This window comes from Lichenostomus cassidix, chromosome Z (assembly GCF_008360975.1).
Source record: "Lichenostomus cassidix isolate B80296 chromosome Z, HeHo_3.0, whole genome shotgun sequence".
NCBI classification, from domain to species: domain Eukaryota; kingdom Metazoa; phylum Chordata; class Aves; order Passeriformes; family Meliphagidae; genus Lichenostomus; species Lichenostomus cassidix.
This window is the reverse complement of record NC_139511.1, coordinates 15449362-15467158: the sequence shown is the minus strand read 5'-3', so window position 1 is coordinate 15467158 and position 17797 is coordinate 15449362. Positions and strand designations below refer to the sequence as shown.

At 38.5% G+C, this 17797-nt stretch overlaps 1 protein-coding gene across 4 annotated transcripts in view; it reads left to right on the top strand.

Annotated features, from left to right (window-relative positions):
• The window catches only part of PCSK5 (proprotein convertase subtilisin/kexin type 5), a 225291-nt gene that overhangs the window by 287 nt on the left and 207207 nt on the right, over positions 1-17797 (top strand). Inside the window, exon 1 of one of the 4 annotated variants that reach the window (XM_085042107.1) lies at positions 5-148. The exons of 2 other annotated variants lie outside the window; for them this stretch is intronic. The gene's annotated coding sequence lies outside the window, so the exon portion shown is untranslated. Of the gene's footprint in view, positions 1-4; positions 149-17797 lie in introns of those variants that run through there. One more of the 4 variants, XM_085042106.1, reaches the window with a different exon arrangement.

The window sequence follows — 17797 nt, the reverse complement described above, 5'->3', positions numbered from 1 at the left end:
AGCAGGGGCAACGACGAGGGCAAGGGACGGGCGGCCCCGCGGCCGCTGCCCGACCACGGCCCCGCCGCAGGCCCCACCGCCGCGGGGCGGTCAGCGGAGCCGCCCCGGCCTCCCGCCGCGGGCCGCGGGAGGTGATGCGCGGGGGCAGGTATGCCGGGCAGCTTGGGGCCGGGGCCTTCCCCTCCGAAGCCAGGTGTGAAACGGGGCGCGGGCCAGGGAGCCGCCCGCGGGGCGGGAGGGGGAGGGCATCGCCCGGGGGGTCCCGCCGCGGCTCTGCTCGCCGCCTCGCTGCCTTCGCGGCGGCTGAACTTTGCGCTCCGCGGCGGGTAGTCTGCTGTGTCCCCCTTGCGAATCGAAACGCGCCGGTACAAGACGAGCTCGTCCTGCAAGCGAGCACCCGTCTCCCCGGCAGCCAGGACGTGGCAGCCGCGGCCGCTGGCTCGCCGCGGAGGGCGTCCCGACCCCCGTTCTGGCGGGGCGTGCGGAAGGAGGAGGTGGCAGGGTGTCCCGGAACGGCTGCCAGGCGTGCGGCTGCAGGCGGCGTTCCGTGGGGAAGGAGAGCGCGCTGGGGCGCCCGGGGCCACACCTGGACTGGATAGATCTAGACATCACCACGTCAGAAAGTCCTTGGATCTAGTCAGGTTCGGAAACTGCAAGTGAGTGAGCACCTGGTTCTCACTGGATCCCATCACACTGAAAATGCCTCCCTTCTACAGTTAGGCACAGGGACTTTTTTAAAATATCCTAACATCAATTTTTATTATGGAGTTTATACTCAGTGTTCTAGGCTTTCCTCGCAGTGGTTCTCAAAATATGAGTTGCATATGTAAGGTTTACAAGGTGAGTGCCTAGGAAATAAACAGTCCTGTTGCATGCTTGGATGCAAACATCCAAGTACATTCTTTCTAGACAGTAGTTTATTCTACATGAATAGAAAGGTTAGAAATGAGCATTTACAGGTACAGAAGGCTTCCTTTTATACATGAGATTTACAAAAACGCAGCTGTGTTTACTCTACAGGCCTTTAATATCAGCGGAATCAAAATAAGACCCGATTATTACCGTGTTTTAAAATGAGTTCCCACTTACTAACATCATTGAATCAAAAGTTTGAAGTAGATCTCAATGTTCCCACTCATTGCAAGCCTGAATAAGACAGCTGTGTGGTCAATTAAGATAAATAATTTACATGAGAAAAGCTGGAAAATGTTACTGGGGTAGCACAAAACATAATGTGTAAAGATGCAATTGCTTAAAAAAAACGGAGTACCAGCTTCCCTCATGGAGCTTTGTGGTCCTCATGGAGCTTTTGAGCAGGCAGGCAGTACTACTTCCAGCTGGAGCCACTAAAATTTGAGAGGAAGCTTTCATGTCAGAATTGAAGTACTGCCTTGGAACTACCATTTAGGAATTTAAATTTTTTGGTAGCTTTCTTTTTAGTCTAACGTGTTTTCTGCTCAAGATGTTGGTATTCCTATCTTATTCCTCCACTATAGTGCCAAAATAAGCAACCATCAGTTGCAGGATGTACTTTTCCCCATTTTTTCTTTTGTCAGGGTGGCTGGTCAACCCCGACCTTGCCTTTTTATACTTTGCATATGCAAACCCTATCTTGAATTAAGGAAAATATGTAGTAAGCCACTGTCGTTTCTTATGTGTTATAGAAAGTGCTTATGTTCAATTGTGAGATACCAATAATGGATGAATTACAGATTAGATATACAGATGACAATGAGAGAAAATAAAGAATATAAGTGATTAAAATTGGAAAATATTTCTCTGGTTATATGGATGAAAAATGAATAGACTGTATGTCTAGGTAAAGATGGGTGAATGGAGTAAGGTATTTTGGAGAAGAGGGGTCAGGAACAGTTTAGACTGATGAGGTGGACTTGGCACGTAGTGAGCTTTTCTCACAGATCTGTTAAAACAGATCTATGAGATCTGTTTGACACAAAATAGAAAGTGCAAAAGATGAGAATGGGGCATTAATCTACTGTTTATTATTGAGGAACAATTGCTAGCAGTTAAAAAACTTACTTTGTGTGAGATGTTGGAAGACCTTCTCTTAGCTGAATATGCTCTGAAAACAGTGGAAGAGATACCAATAAGCAGAATTTTCTCATACAGTTACACAGTAGGCATAATATTTTTGGTAACATTAAACTTATGAGCTCACCTTTAAAAAGAAAGTGCAAGAAGCTAAATCGAAATGCCACTGCAGCTGGCCCAAAGAACCGACTTACAAATTACCTGGAAAATAACCTATTTAAAATATTCAAGGTAAGAAGTAGTGAAACTGCATAAAAATGAAAGTTAGATAGTTGCAAACCAGGAGTATTCTGACAACAGTTTATCGCGTGATTGGAGCTGAAGGGAACAGTGGAAAAGAAGGGTTCTGGAGGTCCTAGTCTTACTGGCCATTCTGTTAATTTCATATTTGTGGGGAAATGGTATTGAAAGGTATTTTAAATTGGTCAGTGGAGGCAGGATGGTAGACCTAAGAGTGCTCTGAATTGTAAGTACTGGCCAACATCCCTTCTCCCAGTTTTTGTTATTTAGTGCATTCCTAGTAACAGGAGGAATTTAACTTAATGTTTTTTGATGCTTGTGTGATTTGGAGAATATCCAGTTGAGTCTTGAAATACCTCTTAGGTAATTTTCAGTGCTAAAGCAAAGCAGCAAAGGCTTTTTAAATGACTGGACAATTCAATCAGTAATAGATGGCAGAAGGGGGTGTTAAAAGAGGCTTTGGGATGACCTGCTCGTGAGCAATTGAGAACTCTTTCCTCTCACAGCTTCTGGTAAACTTTTGTTGCTCTCAGACTTCCGCGGTCTTTGTGTCTTGTCATGAAAACTTGAGGCTTTGGCTTCTCTATTGATTGAAAAGAGGAATTTTCCATTAATTTTTAGGGAGCACAGCACAACAGAGAAAGAATCCTCATTTACTCTATGTTTTTCCAGGCTATGTGTTCTGTTTCCTGTTTCCTACAATTTGCTCTGACATACTTCTTGTTTATCTTGTGTTTCCTGTATTACCAATGAGAGGTATGTCTTCTGTGTTTCACTGGATTTTAAAATTACAAAAACATGTAATATCAGGACTTAAATGCACAGAGTTGACTTATTTCCCCCTTTTCCAATGTAGGCTTTTCTTACCTCCCTTGAAGTGCAATTAATAGTTTCTCTAGCAGGGAAAAAAGTTGTATTGTTCTTTTTGCATGGGTCTTTTAAGACAGAGGTCTGGACTTGCAAGTCCTCTGGGACTGTGGTAAGGTAGTGGTAAAGCAGTCAGGAAGTTGTTCTGAGTTCCATGCTGGGTGGAGCAATCTGGGATATTGTGCATCCCCCAGCATCTCCCTGCTGGCATGTTTTCTATTTTGCAGTGGCTGCACAAAGCAGACCTTTCCCTTAGAGCAAGGTATCTGTCACTGACATTCAGGAACGTTAATTTCTTTCACTGTTGGCAGCTGTCAAGGGTTAAGCATATAGTCTGTGTAGCATTTTGTACAATTGGTTTAAATATTGTGACTACTTTGCTGTCATCATGTGCCAGGAGTTTCTTGTTCAGGCAGTGGATCTTCCTTGTGTTTCAGGAGGACAGGAGAAACAAATAGTTGGTACCCCAAAGGTGATGGAAGAATGGAAGAGATAAAGATATCTTATCTGTGGCTCCAACAAGGGAGAGAAATGCTGCATTAATTAGTAAACTTCAGATCCTGCTATTCCTTTTTTCTTTCTTAATTCTAGGCAGGGGCTGAGGATGGGTCAGCACTTTCCCACATCACATCTTTCCTCTCCCAATAGTATTCTTTGAGGAGTTTTACTTTTCTGATCTCTTTCAGAATCACGTAGCCTATTCCCTGCCCTTTACAAGTGACAGACCACCCTACCCCTCCAATTTTCTTCCTGCAAGGAATTCACACTATTAGCCAAAATGCACCAAGTATGCTGAGCTTGAGCTGTGCCTCAGAAGTCACAGTTAGATAAACAGATTGGTTTTCTAAATAATGTAAATGCTGATGCCATTTGCCAACAAGTGTTCTGTTGTGGATTTGTTTGTTTTGATTGGGAGTTTATCAATTTAAAGCCAGCAAATCACACAGAGATGTAGTAAATAATATTTCAAACCTGTTAATTTCAAACCTGACATTCCAGTGATGTCACAGAAACATTGTGTAATAAGGTCAATTGATAGAAAAAATGGAAGGAATGGCTGTTTCTAATTTTCCAAATCTATTCCTGATGGAAGGCAGAAGTAAATTTTGCAAACCAAGTAGTTCAAATTGCAAGAAAAGGAAGCAGTTAAGGAAAAAAAAATGGACTTACTCTGAGAGAAAAGGTCTGAACTGAAGTGTTGCCTTCAGAAAAGGAAGGAGTTTGCTGCCAAAGTCTCCACCACTTTTCACGGCTGTGTCAAAAAAGCTGAATGACATGCCTTTGTGCAAAGGCGTTCAAGTGCCCCATTAATATAGATGGTTAGTAGAAAAGACATGACATACCTCTTAAGAACCTGTGTGGTCAGAGCATTGAAACAGAGTATACCTTACTAAAATTAAGTACTGTGATTCCTGAGTACCAAAGATACAACTGTCAGGACAATGGTATTAAAAGAATTAAAGTTAGGTCTACCCTAAGATGTATGCACATGCAGGTTATATATAGAGTAGGGTTACAAAAATACACCAAGGAAAATTGAATTTTCACTTACACATGGCAGGAAAAAGGTGCATTTAGGGGTGGTGGAGAATAATCACCAGTAGAAAAATATTTGGAAAATATAAGTCCTGAAACAAAATTTTTGCAGATGCTCGTAATGCCACAGAACCAGTACACTGCACATATTGGAGATTATAAAGGTTATACCATGGCTGTTTTTTCATACTCAGCAGTAGTTTTCTCATCTCTGCAGTTTAAAAAGAAGAGGGAGGAGAGAGAGAGAACAGAACTTAGTAGTTCTAAACGTGAGCTTTTCATTAGGAGTTGGATGAAGAGAAAAAATGGCTTCTGGTCATAGAGGCAATCTAGTACATCTTTTATGTTGTTGCAAAATGAGGGAAGATTATAATCTTCTTTAACAGTACAGTGATCAAACTACAAATTATGTGATGATTTTTTTATTTAAAGCCCTTAGGCAAACACAGACTACATCAAGTTTTTAAGAATAACAATTAGTTGCAAGCCCAGTTTACAAATGGCAATGTTTGTGTGAGCTGCTTCTCTTAAACAAAGTACAGAAGTGGACCAGACAAGGTTAAAATGGAAGAACCAGAAGAAATCTGTAAAACATACTGAGGTAAATCCATAGTGCATCTTACCTCTGGTATGACAGCAGTCATGTGTGGTATGACAACTGCTGACTGGCAGTGGCTAAAGCTACAGAACTGAAGGGCAAGAGGGAAATCGCTACAGATTGGTTTGTCCATTGCAGCGCCTTTAAGGTAAATCTGCAGAAATGGCAGAAATCTGGCAGAAATGTAACCACTTTTCAAAAGTCTTCAGTAGGGAAGTTCCACAGTGCCTGGCTGTGGTTTGTTCTAATGGTTTCTTATACTCTTTGCACTGGTGAACTCAGAAGTCCATTAATAGTCTTTCTGCAGTTCAAAGCTTGTGTTTCTTGTTTCTCTATGAATGTAAAGAACAGTAACATCAGAAAAATTTTGGCATTTCCCTCTTCCAGACATTTATATTTTTGATCCAAGTTCAGTCCTCTGCTTTGTTTCGAGTAAGTGACGCTTCCACTGACCGTTCTTGCTCTTTGACTCTAGTCTTTCTAAGGGATCCCCATCTTGAGGAAGAAGCTGCCAGAGCATTACGGCTGAGTACAGCATAAGGATTCTTTCGGCTGTCTTCAGGATAGCACTCCTATTTATGTAACCCATTATGGCATTTGTCTATCCTGTAGCTATATGACATTTTTGACAGAGTTCAGCCTGTGATCTGGTACGGTTCACAGATTGATTCTGCCAAATTCCTAGCCCATTGTTCTCCAGTCTGAATTTATTCAGTGGGTTGTTATTTATTAGGTGTAGTACTTTTTTGATGCCTTTGCTGAATGTTGTCCTGTCTTTCCAGACCTTGTTTTACAGTGTCTGTTTTGAATTCTGTTCCTGCCCCTCAATATACTTGCATATCATCTCTCCAGTCTTCATGTGTCTTATGTTTAATAGGTGTCTTTTCTACGCCAGTGTTCAGGTCTCTAGTTGAAATATCAACCAAAACAATTTCTAGAGCAACTCTGGCAGGTAATTGTTTACTGCCCTGCTGTAATAAACAGATAAATCAAATTTGCTTATATAGTTTTGACCTACTGTTCCATAGCTTAGTTCTGTGTCATGCTTCAGGAATTAGATAATACTACTCAAGTAGTACTTGAAGATAGGTAAGGTTTTTAATTTGCAATGTATCTGCTAAAAATAAACATAATCATTATAATAAATGTAAAGATTTGGAGAATATTGGATTGAACAGGATCATGAGTGATGTATACCTTGAGATGCTCATAAGTGGATTTTTGACCCCAGTTTTAAACTAGTCTGAAGTTAACCAGTTTTGAAAGTGATTTTTTTTCCAATTTACAGACTAAATTTAGTCATGGCCGGTATGTTATATATCTGCTCTTGTGCCTAAGTGGCTCATCTGTTTCTCCAGCACATTTTCAGGGCCTGCCTTTACTTTTGCTTCTGTAGCTTCTGTAGCTTCTGTATTAGAAGATAAGACTTCTGTATTCTATAGTTTCCTATTAGAAGATAGTCTTACCACTCTTACAGTTGTCCTAGGTGCTGTGTTTTGATTGACATATGTTTGGCTTGACTGGAAATGATGCCCTGCTTGTACACAGCCTCCCCACTGCTTTGTGCAATGCCATAAATAATTCTCATTGTCAGGCAAGATATTTCCAATGTCATATTTGCATGTTTTACAGCTGTGTTCTGTGGTTCAGCAATTGACCAGTATACCTTTCTCTTCCCCTCCAAATAATCAATTATAAAATCAGCAGGTGGGGAAATACATGTCGACCATATCATGTGTTGCTCCTTGTCATCTGCCAAACACAGAAAAAGATATGATCAAACAGAATCCTACTTGCCAAAGATACATACCTTAAGACAGTAAGTGTTTATTTGGCAGCATGCTGGGCCTAATTTGATTGATATTTGCAGAATGAAAAACTGTTTGGAATGAAACATTGGCAAGTCCAGCAGAGTATGAGAACTACAGAACGAAGTCCTGCCAGAACAGCTTGTTGTGGAAATTCTTGTGGAGTACAAGGTGTTGCACAATGGAGGTGAGATTGTAAAAAGCATGTTAATCAGGCAAGATGGAATATACAGTCCTAAACAAATCAGGAAAGAAAAAATTGTCTGCACAGACTCTTCCATATTGGAGGAACCTGATCCCAGGGAGATGGCATACCTTTTAATAAGAAATAGCCATCAGCAAGGGCCCATCTTTGCTTGTTGCATTTTTTTTTTTCCTCCTTACTTTTTTCTTTTAGGATGTTTCTCTGCCAGCAGGGAACAGGCATCGCTTAGGTTTGTGTTTTGGGCTCAGACTGGAGTTAAAGAGATGCTGCAAGTCACAGATAAAACCCGTGCTATGTATTTTATTCAAACTAGAACAAAGCCACTGAGTTTTGTGTAAGAGCACTTAGAAGGCAGTGAAATGTTACAGAATAGTGCTGTGTATCTAAAATTCAGGCTTTGTAATGTGCAATGTTCTCCTTTTAGAAATACACTGTTTAATCAGTGGTAGCATGTAGTGATACTGAAATCTGCTCGAAAGTAAACTTACTAACACAATTTGAAGTATTTCACTTCTTTATTACAGTGGTGGACACATTTGGAGGATATTTCCTCTAACCAAATGTGTGTTGTGAAACTTTACAACAGGGTATTTATTTCATCATGATCATACATATTCATTACAATGTATTTCCTAGCTAATACATAAACATCACTTTATCTAGAACCAATTTAAAGGCCTCCACCCCTTACTGGAAGTCCTTTAATGGTCCTGGAGGGTCATCTAAAGGAGTCTCTGGTGGTTGTATTCGCTGAGTGCCTCCACTATTGAATTTCTCTTAGGTCGTGTGCTATTGTTTCTTAACTTTGCTACAAACCCCACTAGTTTGGTCATTGTCTGTTTATTTACTGGTTCTAACTATGTTTAGCATCCTGTATGTCTACTTTTGCATTCTTTTATCTAATTTGCTAGTTATTCTTTAAGCTCTATTTTGCAACTTCAATTAAACTGAAAATTTCCGTCCTCTATGTTGTCTGTCAGTAGTTTCCCCTCTGTATAAACCTAGAGAGCGTTTCCTTTTGTCTTACTGAGCCTTTCTTTGCAGAATGTATTTATACAGTAACCTGATATCTTAAAAACAGACAGGAAAGAAAACATGCTGTGTCACACCTCTAAAGCCAGTAGTATGACATCTGGGGCATAGAGAAGTAGATCCGATAACATTTTTGTTCACCTGAACAACGTTTATTCAAATAGACCTAAAAAGATACAAGGCCATTCTCAGTCTGTTAGAAGATCTGTCTAGACACCACTACTGTAGGCACAGGCCGTGGTTTTAAGTTACTGTCCTGGATGAGGAGGAGCAAAACAAGCATCTGACGCTTCTCCCTAACACTCCCTCCAGCTGTTTCCAGCTAAGGAGCCTCTCTGAGCTGGATATTGTTTCTGCATACTTAGAAATTTGCTATGTTTTCTTTGTCCAGGTTCTTGTTCAGTCTTTGAAATAAAACTGAACTTCCAGCATCCAAAATGTTCTGTGGCAAGTATTTTTAAAGTTTGCTGCTTCACTATGTGAAGACACTCCTCTCCTTTGCTTGTTACTTACTAGCTTTGTTCCACGGCTACTGAAAGAGACAGTGAAAGATGATTTTTGACTTTTATGCCATATGTGATTTTTTACATTTTTAATATTTTCCCCTAAATTATGTTGTATCTAGACTGAAGGGTCTTAGTTTACTTTGCTATTCCTCATACAACTTCTGTTGTACCATATCTTTGTCCGCTCTTCTTTTCCTGCTTGGAAACCTTTTCAGATCTATTTTGTCCTCTTTGAATGGTGGGAACTAGAGCTACACAGTATATAGTGTGACAAAACCTTGCATTATTCTCATAATGCTATGTACTGTGCTTTATTCTTCATACTTTAACTAATGTCTAGTATGTCATTTGCTGTGGGGACTTCTGTCAAGCTGAGTTCCCATGGATTAGTCTGCCATAACCCTGAAATTTTTACTCCTTAGTGGTACTGGGCAGCTCTAAACAGTTCATTTTAGTATGAGGTTTGGTTTGTGTGTAAGTTGATCTATTTTTGTCTGAATTGGATTTCATTTGATATTGTTGTCACTCAGTTTTGCAGAGTCCTTCTGCAGTTTATGCAGAAGTAAGCAGTCAGCCGCTGCAGTTTTTACGTTTGCCATGGCTGACAGCTACACCTCATTGCTCACTCTGTTTTCCATGCATATGTTTTATAATGAAATAGTGTAGGCCCCAGAAGAGGTTCTGCAATGGAGCCAACAGAACTCTGTCTGGAACCTCCACTCATTGCAAGAAACTATTTACTGTTTAACAAACAAATAATTAATAATTCCTAACCTTTGCTTTCAGTTTTTTTATGTTTTGATTGCTTACTTCTGCAAAGACTTTATGCAATGGGTTCTTAAATTCTTAAAACCTGTTGATGAAGGATAGTCAAAAACCTTTGAGAAGTTCAACCAGAGTATATGTTTTTACCCCTCTCTGTCTATATGCTTGGCCTTTTCAAAGAACACTAATAAATTTGTAAGGCAGCATTTTGCTCTGTTTAACTATTTCCAAAGCAGTGACTTTTTACCCAAGTGTCCATTAATTACCTTATTTCTTAGTTTCTACTAATTTTTCTAGTGGTGACTTGGAAGTTCATAGTGCCTCACATCTTCTTTTAAGAATAGACATCACATTTGTCATCCAGCTGTTCTGAAATGTAAAGCTGTTTTTTAAATGAGATTTTCAATTACTTTAATTTACTGAGTGTTTTTATTCAGTTATTCCACCCGTATTCCTTCAACATCATGAGCTGCAGAATGCCAAGTATTGTATCTTGAGTAACTGATCTGAGCTGAAGTGAAGCAAACAAATCAATCAAACACTAAACTTTGAAAAAAATCAGATGCTTTTGTGAGTATGCTGCGCTCCAATGAGCCAAGAATGAATGAACAGCTTTAAGCTGGGAAAGTTCTCCCACCTGCCTTGGAAATGAGTAGACCCCTTCCCTGCAGGATTAGTCTGCAGAGTAAGCTGTTTTCTCATGAGCAACCAAGCCCCATCCTGCACAACTGGTAGTTTTACCAATGGGGTGTAGAGTGAAACTAATGTGGATACCTACAGAATGGTCTTACAGCTCAGGTTAGCTTCTTTTGTATTTAAAGAAGTATTCAGCTGCAGTTTATAAAAGTCTCAGTAGTGTTTCAGTGAGGATATTATTAATGCTTTTGCACATATCCCAGTTATCCCATCAGTAAGGTTGATGGACTAGATGTATCCCATCACCACACACAATTGTGATACTGTGTACAGTTTTCTTCCTTGCTCCTTTGTAAACAAAATAATTTGCTTTCCCTGAATTGAAAGCACAACATTAATAGGATTTTATTCATACCTAATTGAAATAAAAGTTCATTTCCAGAGGATACATGTATGACCATGTCTGGAATTGCTTTGACACTTCTGACATACGCCTATCATCGCATCACTGTTCTTACTTCTTTCTACCTGTCTGATCAAGCTGTAGGTTTTCTTCAGCTTGGAGTAGTTTTAATTTCCAATGTCAGTGAACAGCAGATTCCTACCAATGAATTTTAGGCCAGTGCATGATGAGGGTGGCCAACTGACAAATCACAAAACCGTCACCTGGGAAAGCTGATAGCTGGAATTGAACAGAATCGCAAAGCATTGTTTTCTATACGAGTTAACTATTCCATGACCTGAAAGGTCCCTGGATTGTGTTGGCATCAATAAATGGTTCTACCATTGCAACACACTGCTCTTTTGGAAGCTTTCTTGTATATAAATGCCATTCCAATTGTGTGAGATTTGAGCAGTTTCCATTTCTTGCCTGGTGAATACAAATATTAATCTGACAAATGTAACTGCGTGGTGAGCAGTTCTAGTGGTGGCAGAAATCTGTATAGTTTTTTTTTATGTTTCTTATCTTATAGGACTCTGAAAAAATGTTTCAAAACAAAAATGAAAATCCATTTATAAAGAAGAATGTATAGTTTTATCTAATGCATTGCTGTCATTCTGACTGACTTTTCGCTATTTCAGTATTTTGGTATATTCAATATTAATGTATTAAACAAAAGTACAGTAGGAACTTCTATCCTTTCTCCAAGAAAAAACACTTTCAGGCATTCTCTCAGCCCTGGGGTTGTAAGATTCTGTTCTCCAAATGAGAAGGTCACCAAGGAATGTTCTTTTTATGTGTGAAATGGATACGGTCTGAGACCTGTAACTTGTTTATGTTTTGTAATGAACTTGGCATCAGCTCTCTTTGGCTTTTCTCTGTAGTCTGAAGTAATTTAGATGTGTAAATTAGTTCTTAACTTAATGAGATTAACTAAACTTAGTCTAAAATGTAGGCCTCACTGGGGTCTGGGTTAAAAAAAGATTAAGTGCTTCTTCCTTAAATTCTTATTGTCACTCCCATTAAACACAGTGAAAGATTCCAGTAAATCCAGTGAAAGCGTAATTGAATCTTCCAGTACCATGAAAAATGGTACAGCAGGAGTGACCTGTGTATATCTGAATTAATATAGCTTTTTTTTGTGTGCTGTTTTTATTATTGTTGTGATTAGAAATAGCAAATTGAAATGGAATATTGACAGACTCTGTTAGACATATTCTATGCTGGGGTAGAGTCCCTAGGTGTGCTGTAATGCTTTTCAAGTCCTCACTAAGTATTAGTGATGATGATGTAGATGTTTTACTTCTTACTGTGCTTGAACATAATGGCAGCTACATAATGCTGTTATTTGGGGGATTATTTTTTTGTTCTCATTTGCTCATTTACTTGCTTTTTTTTTTTTTTAGTGTATCTTTAGATGCTGTCTGAGAGATTTTTTTTGTTTTCATACTATATCAATTATTACATGAACAGGTGTTGCTCTAGTCGTCTTACCAAAGTCAGTGGGGTTACATATGGAGACATAAATAAAAAATAATGACAAAATTTACTTTTACACAACAAAAAGTATAAACTTAGGTACAACTCTTATCATTAACAAGTAAGATAGATGAACCTGTCAGTAATGTGGGCCTCTGGACAAGTTGCATGCTTCTCTGTATTCAGTTAAACATGTTGTACAGAGTGGAAGATACCAGACTTTATGCTAGAGTACAAAGTTGACGAAGTGTGATCTAGGTTAACTGTATAAGAGGTGGCTTTAGAGCCTACACACCCCACATAGATGAACTTAACTCAGTCTTGGATATTCCCAGGGGTCACTTCTTTATTACTCTTTGGTAAATTATATCAGTAATAGAAGAGGAAATTGCTTAAATCAAATCTCATGAGAAAGTCAGTTAAATGAAAACATTGTATTTCCTATGACCAATAGGAGCTGAATTCAGATTTGTAAGACAAAGTACAGCATGAAAAGGTTTATTGCTGGCAATATAAATGTTCACTGTAAACAGTATAACTAGTGTAAGTCACCACATTAGTAATTTTGAATGGTATAAATTCCCTTGCTATTAATATGCTTAGGAGTTTTATGTTGATGTTTAAATAACTGGATACAGATATAACAGTATTTCTACTGTAGTAGTAGAACTGCCCAGTTCTTAAATCTTTAACTCATACAAGTAACCCCATTAGATTTGACTGCTCTTGATTTATGCTTCTGAAATTCAATAGTTATTTCTGACTTACAGTTTTGTAAGTAAGAAGGGACTTGATCCCATGGCACTGGGTAGGGTAGATGTTTACAAGTTTCAGGACGGGGATGATGCTTATTAAATATTTCATTATCAAGATTTAAAAGGAAATTAACATGAACATTGTTTGTAGTGACACTTTTCTTGCAGTAGTTTGTTAAAAAATAAAACCTCTTAACTAGCCTTTATACCTATCACATGAATGGAGTAGCCTTCTCAGAACTTTGTCAAGCCTTGTTCTTATGCTTTATTGTAATTACATATATGAGAGTACAGGCAAAGAAACATCACAAAGAAACTGTAATCTTTAGAGTCTGGAGAAGCTTAAAATGCATGTATACGGCAGTTCTGTTTGCTATTTCATAAGACATTCATGATACTGCATGAGTATGCATCCTCATTGTCTCATCATCTTACACTTGCTTAGTGATACAACATGAAACAGGATTGGAAATCAATAAAATAGAGACAAAGCTCATTTCAGTTGATGCAGTATATTGTTTAGACATTTCAAATTTCAGATTATTGAGTTACGGAAGGGGGAAAAAAGATAGAGAAACCAGTGGCAGTTTAATTCACCCCTCAAAATGTTAAAGGTATTTGTTTCCTTGTTGATGGCTTCATCAAAATCATGACTGTGGTGCTGAAACAAACATTACCATATTGCCTAACAGCTTCTTTGATAAAAAAATACATTTGTTATGGCTTGAACTTGCAAATGCATGGTGATTGCATTGAAGTCACTTTAAATACTGTGGAGGTTACTACTGTTTGTTCAGCATAATATAAATATGTTTTGTTGCACTAATTTTTACATGCAGAAACAAGGTGGTGACTCACTAGGCTTCACTGAAAGGGACATAAACTACGATTTTACATTATGCTGCTTTTTCTATTGAAAGGAAGTAATAGAAAAGATGAATGAGAATGAAGGCAGTAATAGATTTCCTTTTGAGCATTTAAATGAAAAATGTAATGTTGCCCTGGAACTGCAAGCCCATGGTCACAGGTTTGCTGCATAATGTTGCAATACTTTATTTGACAGGGACCTGATCTTGCCAATTGCTGCAGTGCTCACTAGGCAGAGCTCGCAGTGATATGGGGTTGCAATTATTAATGCCTGTAATCATTGCACTTGAGTTGTAACATTTCATATGACAAATGTGGAAATGGCTTTCTTCACCATCTCCTCCCAAATGTTTTAGGCTAACATATCTGTTGGAATCTGCACTTCATATAAATCCTGCTATCACCACCGGTCCAATATTTAAGGTCCTGTGTTCATTAATTTTTAGCTATTTTTTTGAACATTATTCCCATGGTCATGACCTGTGTATCAGTCCCAGAGAGGAGGTGGAGGAAACCCTTACTGACCTCCAAAGAAATTTTTCAAGTACTGTAGTGACATTTCTTTGAATTCAGTGCTGGAACAATCAACAGTGTCCAGATATCTTCAACTTTTTACATCTTATTCATTCTTAACATCACTGAAGGCATATTTGTATGCCCTCATCTGTAGGGAAGTGGAACCACATAGCAAGTGTTCAAAGAAAGGGTGCTAATACACAGCACAGCTCAGATACAAGAAGGGCTGCCAGCTATTGTCCTCCCACAAAGACTGATGCATGTTCTTCTCAGAGATGCAGCTGGAACAGAGAAGGGTAGGGGCCAAGCTCAAGCCCTGCTTCTGTCATAACTTTTGCCAGGAACATGAATTTACTATGATCTCGTGTTACTTGTGGTGTGTAAGGCTGCACTGCTCATCCATGTAAGACTCAAACATCATTTTCACGCGGTCTTTATTTATATAGGTCTTCCTCTTGGGTTTATTTACCTGATGGGTATCTTTGGGATTGCTCTTTTTATGATTTGGCTTCAGTATTGTTCTTTTTTTACCTGCGCTTTTAGAAGTAGCACTGTTTGTGATTAAATATGGTTGAAGTATATTTTTAAGAAAATCTGTTAACCTCTCCCACTTTTCAGAACTCAATAAGGCAGAAAGTTCATAATTTCAACAGCAACAGGATTTACGCAAATATATAATCCAAAAAAAGATGCCACAGTCCTGTTTGGAAGGATTGTTTCTCCTGTATAGTAGTGTAGATTCAGTTAATAAATCTTAGTATTATTTAGCATGTATTAGAATTAAAGCTATGATACAGTTCGAATTTATGCTTTCTAATACCTAAATTAATCTTTCCTCCTGATTTGTACTAAAACTTATTTGTGATACAAACTTTTTGGTTTTTTTCAGTGATGTAAAACACTTTATATTGCTGTTTGGTTGTTGGCTTTTTCTCTTAATTTTTTCAGAGTAACTGCACATGTTAAATAAGGTTACCAAGAGAGCACTAAAGTACTGTAATTTCAAAAAGCAGGGTTTCACTTGACAATATTTGTTTTAAAATATAACTATACAAAGTAACCTTTATGCAGAAAGTGTGATGTAGGAAGCTTTTTCCAATTTACCTCAACTTTTAAAAGTTATGGGTCCGTTAGGAGTCTCACAGGAAACATAATTTGTTTTATGTTGCTAAATATATTTTATAATATATTTTGAGTAGAGCATTACTCTATATAGAAAAGTAGAACTTTGATATTTAAAAATAGTTTAGAATAAATCTAACTTGGAATTTAGAATTCCACGCTTAAATTTAGCTTTTAATTTAAATTATATTTAAGAATTGAGACTATAAATATGTCCAGATTATATTCGGTAATGCAGTAGAAAGCCTTGAAAGAAAAGCTATGAGAAAAACTACTTTTGTAGAGGTAATCCAAAATCAAATATACCAACTGTCTTGGTTTGAGGCATTTAAGAGAGGTGGGCCATCTGAAAGGGGTAACATCTCCCATGCTCTAGCCAATGCCTTTCCATCAGTAAGGAATGAGATACAAGTAGATGTAAGTGAAAAAATAACAGTTTAGTGACAAACAGAATGCTAACAGGCAAGGGGGGAAAAAAGTAAATAACTGCTAGATACCAAAGTGCTAAATTTCACAACCCCATGGGAACAAAGAGAGACCCAAATGCCAGAAATGCGCTTTCCCCCATGGTGCTTGCTAGAGGCAGCCACATGGCTGGAGGGCAAAAGGAAGATAATGTCACACCTTCCCTTCCAAGGTGGCACCCTCCAGGCGTCGGTGTCTTTCCCCCTGGAGCGGGAAGCCAGTGGACCTGAACTGGTTTGGGGGTGTGGGACCGCCTGTGATGACCAGCAGGCACCTGTGGAACTCTAAGGCAGCTCAGAATCGCCAACTGCAGCCTCGCCGAGATGTGCAGAAACCCAAAAACATAAAGAGAATCCGGAAAGGGAAGACAAAACCTTTGCCTGAGCAAAGACCAAACAGCCCACGAAGCAAATACAACGCAGCAAAGAAGCAGAAGCTACCCGAGACGTGATTTTAAAACACCAGTGATAGCACCCCCAGACACACGCAATGTACCTGGCTCTAGGGCCTTACAGACACAGTAACAATTTTTGGGCTCAGATAGACTATGGAATACAGTAACATTATGGATTACCACATGACACAAAGTCACATAAAGAATTTCCACTGCAAATTGAAATGTTCTTATGATACTCTTTTTAAATTGCATTTTTACTTAGTTTAGCTACAGTAGTATTTTATGAGAATTTTAAAGCTTCCTAAGAAATAGATAAAAATTGAAATTCAAATCAAAATTTTCAGTTACTGTAAAAAACTCTCAACTTTGATACTAAATTAGAATGATATAAAAATTATAATTGACCTTATAATATCAATGTGTTTTAATCCTACTTACAAAGGCACATGAAAATTGAAAGGCTAGAGTTTATTTTTCAATTGAAAGAATGTGTTGCTTTATTTTTAAAACAAAATACAGCAGCATGTAAGCAAGAGTAGTGACATTACCTTAAAGAAGGAGGCAGTGGTACTTTATTTTAATGGCTGGTAATTTTTGGCATTAGCTATTTAAAAAGCCAGACTGTACTTTCCTAGCTCGAGGCAGGTGCCCAGGCAAAATTTCTCCATTCAAATACCTGAAACGTAAACGCAAAATACAAAAGAAGACTAGAGTGGTGTATTTTAATTCAGTGAGGTGATATGCTTTCCTCTCTATTTAAACAAGCAGAGGGAATGTCAATGTTTAAATGGCAAAGTGTTACGTTCCTACCATGTTGAAGACATACAACCTGATTTTCTTCTACGGAATTGTGATGTTTCTGCTGAAAAAGCCATGTGATTTTTTTAACTTTGCTCTCTATTTCTCAGTTCCCTTTATTTTTCATATGCAGAGAGTTCAGAGGGGAATCTCATTTTTCCGGGTAAACCATCCTGTCCTCCAGACTGAAGATGCAATACACTGGGCAAAAAAACTGGGCAAAGAAACCATCTAGGAGACTCAAATAATTGTTCAGGAAGAAGGAGCATACTGAAGACCAAGCCCAACTTGTTCAGAGTGTCACTGTTCAGAAACAGCAACATTTTGCAGACATCAGTTCAATTCAAAACAAATCTGAAAAAAAATGAACATGGGAGAAGCAGATACGAGCTGGCAAGTTAGATTGTTCCTACCTTGAGCACATACAGAGATATCTTCACAATTTGAACAGTTGAATTTCTGTTAGTTAACTGGGCTTAAAATAGGAAACTAATACAATAAAAAAATCTTTCAACTTGACGTTATATTTGGGAGAGAAAGAGCCCTCATTTCAGTCTGCAGCTCAGATGTCTGAGCAGCTGTGCAGCTGTTCTTATGGTGGTTGCTCCTCCAGCCTCAGTATGCTGGAGATCTCAGTGCTGACCCAACAGTGGGGTTTTGGACAAGAGAGCTGGAGGTTGAGAAAGTATGGTCACTATTGTAGTATCTTAT